Source organism: Bufo gargarizans, chromosome 2 (genome assembly GCF_014858855.1).
Source record: "Bufo gargarizans isolate SCDJY-AF-19 chromosome 2, ASM1485885v1, whole genome shotgun sequence".
NCBI lineage: Eukaryota > Metazoa > Chordata > Amphibia > Anura > Bufonidae > Bufo > Bufo gargarizans.
The window spans coordinates 183534315-183547620 of NC_058081.1; the positions used below are offsets into that span (position 1 = coordinate 183534315).

Genomic DNA, 13306 nt, shown 5'->3' on the forward strand with positions numbered 1-13306 from the left:
CAACAGATTATCTGACAGATTTTTTTGACCAATCATTAGTCAGATGGCTGTTTACACACACACACATATGTTTTGTTGTATACCAACTATTGGTCTGATTGGACAGAAATTGGTCAGATAATCTGATGTAATACAGCCTTAAGACGAATTATAATTGTCACATCTTGTTCTATACAGATCACTTTATTGTAGTTATCTTCTCGACATTACAGGCAGGATTAGATATCAGCACTGCGTACAGATAAAACAGGATCAAACAATCACAACAGGTGATAGTCAAAGCTTATCTGCTCCCTCCTGACCTCTGCACAGGTCACAAAGCATGCCTAGAAAACTCTCCCATAGAAGTCAGTGAGTTCCCCTCCTGACCATTGTGTCTATGGCCCATAAGGCTGTCGTAATGCAATTCTCTGTATGGTGTTGTTAACAGGAAAAGTGTTGCTATCTGGTTTTAACTGGCAGAAAGATTTTCAATGTCACATTCCCTTTACACCTTTCACATGTGGTCTGTGTTGGGGACTGTGGAACAGGTTATAGGTAATGTATTATATACACTGTATTCTTTCAATTATGGAAGCTGTGTCCTTCAACACTTTTATACCATTGCATGTCACTTCCTGTTTACTGACTATTCCTTGAAGTTTTATGAATACTGTACATATTAGCTTCGTTTCTATGCTAGAAAAATAGCCATTGTTAAATAAAACATAAAAATCATATGTATTACTCAAAATAACAATAAACATATTGATATTACTATGTATAATATTCTGAAGAGTTACAGTATTCTGCACCATAATACAATATCTGCTTTTCTTTTAGCCAGTGACCTACAGTGGATATAAAACAAGTCTACACACCCCTGTTAAAACGCCAGGTTTCCGTGATATAAAAAAATGAGACAAAGATAAATCATTTCAGTACTTTTTCCACCTTTAATGTGACCTAGAAACTGTACCACTCAATTGAAAAACAAACAAATCTTTTAGGTAGAGGAAAGAAAAAAATATACAAAAAAAAATAAAAATATGGTTGCATAAGTGTGCACACACTTAACTAATACTTTGTTGAAGCACCTTTTGATTTTATTACAGCACTCAGTCTTTTTGGGTAGGAGTCTATCAGCATGGCACATTTTGACTTGGCAAGATTTGCCCACTCTTATTTGCAAAAACACTCCAAATCTGTCAGATTGCGAGGGCGTCTCCTGTGCACAGCCCTATTCAGATCACCCCACAGATTTTCAATCGGATTCAGGTCTGGGCTCTGGCTGGGCCATTCCAAAACTTTAATCTTCTTCTGGTGAAGCCATTCCTTTATTGATTTGGATGTATGCTTTGGGTCATTGTCATGCTGAAAGATGTAGTTCCTCTTCATGTTCAGCTTTCTAGCAGAAGCCTGAAGGTTTTGTGTCAATATTCACTGGTATTTGGAACTGTTCATAATTCCCTCTAGTTTAACTAAGGCCCCAGTTCCAGATGAAGAAAAACAGCCCCAAAGCATGATGCTGCCACCACCATGCTTCACTGTGGGTATGGTGTTCTTTTGGTGATGTACAGTGTTCTTTTTGCGCCAAACATCTTTTGGAATTATGGCTAAAAAGTTCAACCTTGGTTTCATCAGATCATAACACCTTTTCCCACACGCTTTTGGGAGACTTCAGATGTGTTTTTGAAAAATGCAGCCTGGCTTGGATGTTTTTCTTCGTAAGAAAAGGATTTCGTCTTGCCACTCTACCCCATAGTCCAGACATGGTGATGATGATGATGTATAGTCTTGTGTACACACAGTCTTACCCTTCGGGCCTTGATGCGCTTAGCTGACTAATTCAACAGGGAGGGAAAAAAAGAAGGCATGACACTTTGCCATGGGCCACAAAGGCCTAGAGAATAAGGCACCTATTCCAGAGACCAATTTCCTAGCACTGATCAAATGGAGAGTCAAGAAAAAGGGGAGGAAGGTAGGGGAATCTCAAGGTTCAAAGGGTTTGGATGACATATACAGAATGTGAAGAAAACAATTTGATAAACATGGGGAAAAAGTATCTTTAAAATAAAGGAACATTACCAACCGTGAATTTATAGACTAAGATTTAAGAAAACCCCCAAAATTATATAAACCAGATAAGTGTTATATAGGAAGATCAACCGCCTGTTTGAAAAGTAAGGTTTTCAGTGCACGTCTGAATGAGAGAAGACTGGGAATCATTTTCAGGGCCAGAGGTATGTGGTTCCAAAATCTGGCCCCTTGAGCCGAAAAGGATCTACCTCCACGTCTGATCTTGTTAACTTGCTGGATGTTAAAATTTGCAGAGTTACTAGACCTCAATGTCCTCAATGGGGCGTACCTGTTGAATTTACGTCGCAGGTACAAGGGCCCCACACCATGGAATACCATATGAATGAAGCATCCAATCTTGTACATCACCCATTGTTGGACAGGGAGCCAGTGCAAGGCAAGAGGGAGTGATATGCTCTCGGCGGGCAACACCCGTTAGGAGCCTTGCTGCGGCATTTTGCACAAGTTGAAGTCTATGCAAGTTCTTCTTAGGGAGTCCCATGTACAGGCATTACAATAGTCCAACCGACTGCTGATCGCTGCTCCGACCAAGGCTTTCCTGAGCGGGGATTCGATGTATTTTAAAATCCTCCGCAGAAGTTTCAGCGGGTAGTGGCAGGTACTAACCACCTGATTTATCTGAGGGGCCAGGGTTAATCTGGAGTCCAAGACCACTCCCAAGTCCCTGACCTGGGTGGCTGTCTCAGGTCCAAAAGACAATGGCCATTGGGGTGCTGAGGGTGTAATTTTCTGGTCACTGAATGTAATACATTCAGTTTTGGTGCCATTAAGCTTTAGATAATTGGCACTCATCCAGCGATCGATCTCCAAGAGACATCCGACCAGATCGACTTGATCAACTGTTCCTTTGGCAAGCCTAAAGTACAGTTGTGTATCATCCGCATAAACATGAAACTGAAGATTGTGGCTCCTGATGATGTCGGCCAATGGTCTCAGATAGATGTTGAACAAGACTGGGGATAGTGCCGAGCCTTGTGGTACTCCACAGGACAGTGAGAGATTGGTTGACAGCTTCACTCGTTGTACCCTGTCCTGGAGAAATGAGACCATCCATGCCAAGGTCTTTCCATCTAATCCGGCTACCACTTTCAACCGGTTCAATAACACTTGATGGTCAATAGTGTGAAAAGCGGATGATAGGTCCAGAAGGACTAGGACCATGGAGTAGTTCTGGTCTAATGCCATCAGTAGATCATCCTGGATATTGACCAGAGCGGTCTCAGCACCCCTTCCGGGTCGGAATCCCGACTGGAAGTCGTCAAGAATGTGATTGGCCTCCAGATATCCCTGCAGTTGTGCAACAACCTCCCTCTCGCCTATCTTTGCAACGAACGGCAGTCCCGAAATCAGTGAAGGAATAGGGTAAGGTTGAAAATAAAGAAGAAAGTGCCTCGTCCATCCTATGAACCGTTAGGATATTGTCCCTAAGTTTCTGAATTTTTTTCAGCAAAGTAGTCGGCCATTTACTGGCACAGTGCTTGAGAGTGCTCCGTTGTTGCAATCTTACATCTAGGATTGGCTAGTTCTTTAGCCACTTTGAAAAGTTCTCTGGAGTTGTTAGCCGCATTGCCTATTTTATTTGAGTAGTATGTGCTTTTGGTATTTTTAATATTATCTCTGTACTTTCTCATACTTATTTTGTATTTAATTTTGGTGTCTTCTATGGGATTTTCAAGGGCTCTGGTAGTCTTTTTATCCTCTCTTAATTCAGCAGTGAACCAAGGCGGGTTTTTATTAGGGGGACGAGGTTGCCGTTTATGTTTTATAGGTGCTAAGGTGTTTAGTGTAGCCTCTATGTAATCATTAAAAGCTGTTAGCTTTGCTTCCGTGGATTCTATGGAGCGGAATAAATCTATATTCAGATTCTCCTTAAAGCTGTTGCCAAATTCCTCCAAATTAAGAATTTTCTAATTTCTGTTGGGTGAGAGTCTCATCTCTCACTGGAAGATGGGAGCTTTTTTTAAAGGGGGGGGGGGGGGGTAGTTTGATTAAAAAGTATATTTTTATGATCAGTCCACACCAGATCATGTATGGATTGGACCTGTATCTCCACTCCGGATGTCAGAATCCAGTCCAGGATGTGGCCGCCCCTGTGAGTTGGGGAGGTCACCTCCTGCATGAAGCCAATGGTCTCAAGAGATGTTAATAATTGCTGGGTTTGGATGTTGGACACATCATCGGCCCAACAATTTATGTCGCCCACAATGATGCTCTTTTGACTATCTAGGAAGGCCGATGTGGCCAATTCCAGCAGTTCATCATCAAATCCGGTTTTTAAATCTGGGGGGTGGTAGACAATATAGATAGAGAAGGCCTCTTCTGGCATTTGATAGCTAAGTGTTCAAAAGTTTAAAAAATTGGGCCATTCTTAAGGGCTGTCATCATTAGATATGAAGAATACGGGAGATTGTTGTCACATGTATCACACAGCCAGTACTTGCCAGATATTCCTGCAGCTCCTTTAATGTTGCTGTAGGCCTCTTTGTAGCCTCCCAGACCAGTTTTCTTCTTGTTTTTTCATTAATTTTGGAGGGACGTCCAGTTCTTGGTAATGTCACTGTTGCGCCATATTTTCTCCACTTGATGATGACTGTTTTCACTGTGTTCCATGGTATATCTTTGTACCCTTCTCCTGACTGATCCCTTTTAACAATGAGCTCCCTCTAATGCTTTGGAAGCTCTCTGTGGACCATGGCTTTTGCTGTGGGATGCAACTAAGAAAAATTCCAGAAAGACCAACTAGAGCAACTGAACTTTATTTGGGGTCCATCAGAGGCACTTTAAATGATGGCAGGTGTATACTGACTCCTATTTAATATGATTTTGAATGCAATTGCTTAATTCTGAACACAGCTACATCCCCAGTTATAAGAGAGTGTGCACACTTATGCAACCACATTTATGTATTTTTGTTTTCTTCCCTCCACCTAAAATATTTCAGTTTGTTTTTCAATTGAGTGGTACAGTTTATAGGTCACATTAAAGGTGGAAAAGGTTCTGAAAAGATTTATCTTTGTATCATTTCTTTACATCACAAAAGCCTGTCATTTTAACAGGGTTGTGTAGACTAGGTCCCGGGTGTCGGACCACTACCGATCAGATACTGATGAACTATCCTAAGGACAGGTCATCATTATAAAATAAAACAGTATAATTTATTAAATTCATACGGTATTTACTTTCATAGGGATTTTGGAAAAAGTAGAAATTTTAATCATACATATGTTTTCTCTCAAGCTAAGGCCCTTATTTAAAGAAAAAAAGCCTGGCTGTGGTGTAGGAGTCAAAGTCAGTTTTGAGTGGCTGGAGTCTTAATCAGAGTGGGATGTTTGGCTTACCAAATTCAAAGACCTGCTTACATTTATTTATTATTTATTTTATGCACTTATACAGCGCTACTATATTCCACAGCGTTTTACAGACATTAGCATCCAACTGTCCCCAATGGGGCTCACAATCTAAGGTCCCTATCAATATGTATTTGGAGTGCGGGAGGAAACCCAAGCAAACACGGGGAGAACATACAAACTCCATGCCCTTGGTCGGGTTTAAACCTAGGACCCCAGCGCTGCTAGGCACCAATGCTAACCACTGAGCCACCGTGCTGCCCATCATATAATCTTACTTTTGTGACTAGTTCAGGTTGTGTATAGGCATCAGATATCTCCCTTTCTGTATTTGGCGACCCTTTGTCTCGTCACTTTGCAATTTATTTCCATTTTAGCTCAGATAATAGCTGGGTGACTGATTCATGCAATTTTATTTATATTCTCCCTGCCAACATAAGGGGCTGGTCCTTGGAAAAAATAAGCACATTCCAAAGAAAAGTTCAGTTTACCTCTGTTGCTTCATCCCGGCTGCTAGGTGCAGGGAAACCCCAGAGTGGAAGAGGTGAATAAGCAAGATACGGCGATCCACTACTATCTTTTTGATGAAATCCACAGGCTTTATTGAAAAGATACAATGACACCATGTAGCACAACACCACATGCCTGTTCTACGCATTTCGAATCCTGCAGTTCTCAATTAGGGATGAGCGAAGCGAGCTTTGGACACAAAACTTCAGATTAATGCTTTAAAATATGGAACCAAACTTGGCTTCGGTTCCAACTGATACCAGTCAGAACTGAAGCAGAGTTCGGTTCCATGTTTTAAAGTGGTTTTCCACTTTAAAAATCAAGTACCAAAATTATTAGACGAAGTCTCGCTCTACTTCGCAAATAACTAACTTCGCCTCATTGGAGGACGTTTATTTTAATTCTGTACGGAGACGGATCTCTGTACAACAATAATCCAAAGTTTTGAGCGAAGTAAGTTCGGCTGTCGCATCCGAAGCTCGCTTCACTCATCAGTATTCTTAATCATGGCACCATGATTAAAGGGATTCTCCGGGAATTAAGAAAATTAAAATACTTAAATATTACTTTATTCTAAATATATTCCCAACTAACTTTAATTAGTTATAATGGCTCGTTTTGTCTGGGGAAAATAAAGGAGAAATAAAATGGCCGCCATCTTATTACACACAAAACCTGTCCTAATCGCACAGGAGGACAAGACACATCCTCCTCTCTGCTTGTCGGAGCTGCTGCTCATTATCCTCATCCCCACACTTCTCCTTCTCTCTGAACTTCATGTCTCCTCATGAACTCCATTCCTACAGAGATTCAGCTGAAGATCCTATCATCTATATTCAGGACCATAATCCCTGACAAGCAGAGCAGAGGATGAGAAAGCTCTTTAGCTCAGTGTTGTGAAGTAGCTTGTCCTTCTGTGTGATTAGGACAGGTTTTGTGCGTACTAATAGAACGGCGGCCATTTTATTTTTCCTAATGATTGCTTTCTAGACAAAATAAGCTATTGTAACTAATGAAATGTATTTTGGAATATATTTATAATAAAGTAATATTTAACTATTTTCATTTCCTTAATTTCCGAAGAACCCCTAAAGAACCGCAGGGTTTGAAACACGTAGGCCAGGCATGTGGTGTTGCGCTACATGGTGTCATTTTATCTTTTCAATAAAGCCTGTCGATTTTAACAAGAAGCTAGAGTGCTGGATAGCTTTATCTAGCAAATAAGCACCTTGCACCAATTGTCTCACTCTTCTAATTACATTTAGAATGGTCCTTTACTAATTAAAGGGACTTTATAGTCTATGGGAGTGATGGTATCAGCTTACTGCAAGGAAGTCCTGTTCTCTCAGTCTGAAAGTATGCCAGAGGTGAAACTGTCCAAGGGCAGACTGGGAACTTAAAATGGTCCTGGAAAAAAAATAAAAAAAAAGTAGCCCTATGTGGTCGGCAGATCCAAATTGACCAAATGCAGCGCCAATATAAGTAGGCAGGGTCAACATAAATACGTGGGGCCAGCAATACTGTAGTGCAGAACAAAATATTGATGCCCCCGCCTTAGTATTCAACTCTATTACCATCCTGAGGACATCAATATAGTTGACTTTCTTGCGCCAGCTAGGTGCATAATTACCAGATGCACCTAGCATTAATTAATGCTGAGAGCATCAGATCGCTATGTATCCAACCAGCGACAGTCAGGAGGGCTTAAGCGCCCCCCTAGGCAATGTCCTACCGGGAAATTTTCATATAGAGTCTATGACCAGTCCGGTCCTGGTAATGTCACCTATTAGAAATGTATGGCATATCCTACCAATAGCCTACAAACATAGTCCCCTACCCCTTTAAAGTTAAAATAATTACACGTGACCTCCATCTATAGGAATATAGCTATAAGAATAAAGGTCAGAAGATTGCCCATGCACAGAAGATTTACATCAAGGTTCAGTACATTTTTATTTTTGAAATAAAATAAAAAGTTAAAGTCAATCTAGATTTATATTCAAATACACAATAAATGAAGGCCAAACGCTGACATTTTTCGTAAAGCAGTCTTAATTCATCTTTGCTTTCACAATGATTTACATCCTGACATTTTGCATATATTCATTCTCCGTATACTGTACAGTACCCCCTCCATTCTATTTGTCCTTAAAATCAAAAGGCTTTTTGTGCCCCTGTCAAGTCTCACAATGGAATGGCCGTTCATTATGAAAGTCATTGGCAGCAAGGTTTATTTTTAGGAAATCACGTTTTATCCTGGTGCAGAAAGTCTGATTAACTCAGCTGGGATTTCTTAATTAGAGTATGCATAATTGGCATTTCAACACCAGGAGATGGAAGAGGAAAATTACAGTTGACGTCACATTATAATGTGAGTGTTTGCCTTTAGTTATGGAAAGAAGAAGAATATTATCAACAATTCTATGGGGAATCAGAAGAGCAGGGTCTGGAATCAAAGGCACAACATTCAGCAGCATCTGATTGCGTAATCAGAACCAATTTAGCGAACTTTTTTAATGCTACCTTCATAAAAAAGTTCCCAAAAAGTCTGGGGCTTCACCTCGGTCTTGCCCGAGACACTCGTTGCATAACCAAAAATCACAGTGTAGCAGTTGCAGTGACCCCAGCGGTGCAACCACCCCAAAAGAAAAAAAAATGCTGCTGCATTTTTTGTGATTTTAGGGTTGCGTAGAGACCACATTCAATTCAATGACTACACTGCTACACCGCGATCTTTGAATGTGCAATGGGTGTCGCAACCAAAATTGCTGTGTAACCCCAGCCTAACATACATAACTCCATATTAGGCTTCTCTTATCCCTTTGCTACAATATAGATCTTTGCCTATACATGATAGTAGAACGGTTTGTGAGCCAAAAACAGGAGTGGAGACTACACAGAGAAAAGGTATAATGGAAAGATCTGCACCTGCTCTGTGTTTACAGCCACACCTGGTTTGGGCTCATAATTACTGATAAATAATCACTGTCCGAACACTGACTGTGTGAATAAGGACTAAAGATGTCTGACTACAGCTACAGCCCTTTGGGATGGTCGGATATTTAAAGAGGACCTTTCACTACAATAAAAAATCTAAACTAAGCATACAGACATGGAGAGCGGCGCCCAGGGATCTCCCTGCACTTACTATTATCCCTGGGCGCCGCTCCGTTCTCCCGGTATAGGCTCCGGTATCTTCAGATTTTCGGCTCAACTGGGAGGAGACTGCCGGCGTCTACTTCTCCCAGGCTGTAGCGCTGGCCAATCGCAGTGCTCAGCTCATAGCCTGAGAGTTTTTTTTTTTTTCTCAGGCTATGAGCTGAGCGCTGCGATTGGCCAGCACTCCAGCCTGGGAGAAGGAGACGCCAGCAAGCTCCTCCCAGTTGAGCCGAAAATCTGAAGATACCGGAGCCTATACCGGGAGAACAGAGCGGCGCCCAGGCATAATAGTAAGTGCAGGGAGATCCCTGGGCACCATTCTCCATGTCTGTATGCTTACTTTAGATTTTTTAATTGTAGTGAAAGGTCCTCTTTAAAACCCTATGGCCCTGATTTATCATACCTTTCACTCCAGAATTCTGGCATTAAAAAGTCGCAAAATAGAGCTTTTGCAACTTTTTTGCGCTCTCTTGCACAAATGTATGCGATTGCACAAAAATGTGCGACTTTTTACACTAACTTGCGCAACATTTTGCAACTTTTTGCATGTGTACACCACTCACTCCAGTTTTGTAATATGGGTGGGAAAGTGGGCGTGGTTAGCTATGTTAATGAGTTTCACTCCAGATTTATCATTGAGACTTTTTTTTAAAACTCATAAATAAGTCACAATCTCACTCCAGAAGGAGGGTGGAGTAGGAAAACTGGAGGAGCTTCTCTAGACAGAAGTGTTAGGTTTAAGGACAAGCCAAACTTATCAAACAACATGCGACATTTGATAAATGTGGTACAAAGTAGTCCAACACAGACTCACACAAAACTGATTTCAAATATTCTCCTAATGATAAATTCCCCTCTATGGCTATGGCTTTCGCGAGTGGGAGTCATATTTAAACAGCAAGCACCTGGGGCTAATGTATGCGATCGACAATAACGACAATGTTTAAAAGTGTCTGCCTCAGAACTGTGTGCACTAAAACCGGCCTCACTTTTACGTGCACCAACACCTGCATCACTACAGCATTGTCTTGTCTGCCACCATTCCAGACTTGTACTGTCTTGCACCTCTTAGTATACCTACACCAAGGGCACTTGACCTAACACGAAAACCAGGAAGGGCCCTAAAAATAAGAAAAGGTTTGCCTTTCCCAAAACTGCTAAAGTGAGGACAGCCGCTGTGAGTTACTACTACCTGCATTGCTACCTGCACTCTTGTCCTCTACACTACCCCCTCCCAAGCCTGTTGCATAAAACTGCATTAGTTTTAACTGAGCCAAGATGATGCCATGTAATGGCGGTTACTCACTTATGCAGCCTCCTACTCACTTCTGTTCTGGATTCTTGCAGGGAGAACCTCTCTCCACATGCTGGAAGCTCTTGAGTTACACTCAACACTCCAAAGTTGCAGCTGAAACCCTTCAATACACAGCTCCACCGCATTACTCTGGAGTTCAGATTCTTTTTTTATGACAGGAAGACACACAAAACCCAGGCGTACGCTTCAGAATGGTTTCAGTGACATTTAACCCTCTTTCATCACACTTAGGCCTCATGCACACAGCCATTATTTGGGTCCGAATCCAAGCCGCCGTTTTTGCGGCTCGGATGTGGACCCATTCACTTCACTCAGTGTCCTGTCCGCATCCGTGGCTCCGTTCCGCGGCCCCCGCTAAAAAATATAACATGTCCTATTCTTGTCCGCGCTTTGCGGACAAGAATAGGCATTTATATTGCCGCCGGCCCGTTCCGCAAATTGCGGAAGGCAACACGGGCCGCTTCCGTTTTTTGCGGATCCGCGTTTTGCACGGCCGTGTGCATAAGGCCTTGGTGTATTCCAGCCCCCTATATGCTGTACATAGGAGCCACCTACACTCAGGATACACTTATTGGCTGTTTTCTACCACCAAGCTTTATAGACAGTCCTGTTGCTGGTCTGTTCAGGATTCACATCAGACTCTGTGTCCACCACAATGTCATGCCTCCTCCTGTCCAGGCTCATACATCTTCCCAAGCTGTCTCCTAAATTTCCAACCTTCTGCTGGACAGTGCAGAACACAGCACTTAGGCCTCTTTCACACGGGTGTTGCGTGTGAGGGCCGGACAAGATGCAGGTGCGTTGCGGGAAAATGTGTGATTTTTCAGCACAAGTGCAAAGCATTTTAATGCGTTTTGCATTGCGTGAGAAAAATAGGTACCCAGACCCGAACCCGGACTTCTTCACAGAAGTGTCGATTTTATTTTCCCTGATAACATGGTTATAAGGGAAAATAATAGCATTCTTAATACAGAATGCGTATAGTAGGGCTGGAGGGGTTAAAAATAATAAACAAATTTAACTCACCCCATCCACTTGATCGCGCAGCATACCTCCTCTTCTTTCTACTTTCTTCAGGACCTGGCTAAAGGACCTTTGATGACGTCACTGCACTCATCACATGGGCCATCACCATTGTGATGGCCCATGTGGTGAGCTCAGTGATGTCACCACAGGTCCTTTTCATCAAAAAAGAAAGAAGACATGCCAGGCTCAGCGTTCAAATGGATTAAGGTGAGTTAATTTTTTATTTTTTTTAACCTCTCCATTATTTTACTAAGCATTCTGTATTCAGAATGCTATTATTTTCCCTTATAGCCATGTTATAAGGGAAAATAATAAAGATCGGGTCCCCATCCCGATCGTCTCCTAGCAACTATGCGTGAAAATCGCACCACATCCGCGATTTTCACGCAGCCCCATTCACTTCTACGGGGCCAGCGTTGCAGGAAAAACACACAATATAGAGCATGCTGCGATTTTCACACAACGCACAAGCGATGCGTAAAAATCACAGCTCATGTACACAGCCCCATTGAAGTGAATTGGTCCGGATTCAGTGCGGGTGCAATGCGTTCACCTCACGCATTCCGCACGGAATTCTCGCCTGTGTGAAAGGGGCCTTAGACATTGTGACACAGGCTTTCCGTGCACAGTGAGTGAAGCCTCTCTGGGAGTTACATTGTTGCAAGCCTTCACATATTAAGGGAGCATTCAGACGAACGTGTTTTTCTTCCGTGTCCGTTCCGCAATTTTGACGGACAATGCACGGACCCATTCATTTCTATGGGTCCGTGAAAATTGCGGTATGCCTTTTATTCTCATCCGTGTGCTGTCCGTTCCGTGTGTTTTAGAACATGTCCTATACTTGGCCGCAAATCGCGGTCCGTGGCCCCATAGAAAGTCATTGGGTCCGTGAAAAACGGATAGCACACGGAAATGCATCCGTGTGTCATCCGTTTTTAACGGACCCTTGGACTGAAAACATTCTATGAAACCCCATTTCATTACCCATCCGTTTTTTTTGCGGACCGTGAATAACGGATGACACACGGAAGCACCACGTCCGTATTATACGGACTTGCGGAACGGAAAAGGAAAGATAACTGAAGACATACGGAACACACGGATCCGTGATTTACGGACCGCAAAACCAACACGGTCGTGTGAATGCTCCCTAAGGGTCCATTCACACACCTGCGTCCGTTTTGCGGAGTGCAAAAATCTGCATGTTGCGGCCCTTCCATGTGCTTCTGGATCAGTGTGTCCTATCTTTACAGTAACACGTGGATCACGTACCTATTGAAGTTAATAGGGCCTCATCACAATGCGAGCTGCACAGGGCTGGTGTCTGTGTTTTGCAGTCCACAAAATGGACACAGTCATGTGAATGGACCCTAACATAAGTAACTGTATCACTGACATAGCCACTTCTTGGCTCCTATAGAGGGAAAAATAGCCAACATTTTAAAACATGCAATTCCCCTGAAATGTTAACAGAACACGTCATATATAAAATATTTATACACATGGAAACTGTCTTTATGTTTGCCACTGTCCTGATATTTCTATCCATAGTTACAAATACCAAACATCTAGATCAACTTTTCTCACTGAACCAAGACCACAGACTTATATAGAACTGCCCTGGGCAAGCAGCGGGCACACGGGTCATTTCAATGTTGTTTTTATTAATATTTCACATAAAAGCACTTTAATGTAGCGCACTAAAAGCACTGTAGACAATTACATATTTTATAATTACATCTATTCCACTGCCCATATGACATTGCATGCAAGCATAGCACATTCAAAAGCATTTCTAAATTCAAGATTATTGCCTGGAAGGCAGTTTTGCCACAACACAGGCAATTTTCTCATATTGCGGCAACAAATT

The 13306-nt window shown here is 42.2% G+C and overlaps 1 protein-coding gene across 2 annotated transcripts in view; it reads right to left on the minus strand.

Annotated features, from left to right (window-relative positions):
- Positions 1-13306, minus strand: part of SHF (Src homology 2 domain containing F) — a 281291-nt gene that overhangs the window by 84674 nt on the left and 183311 nt on the right. The window lies entirely within an intron of this gene.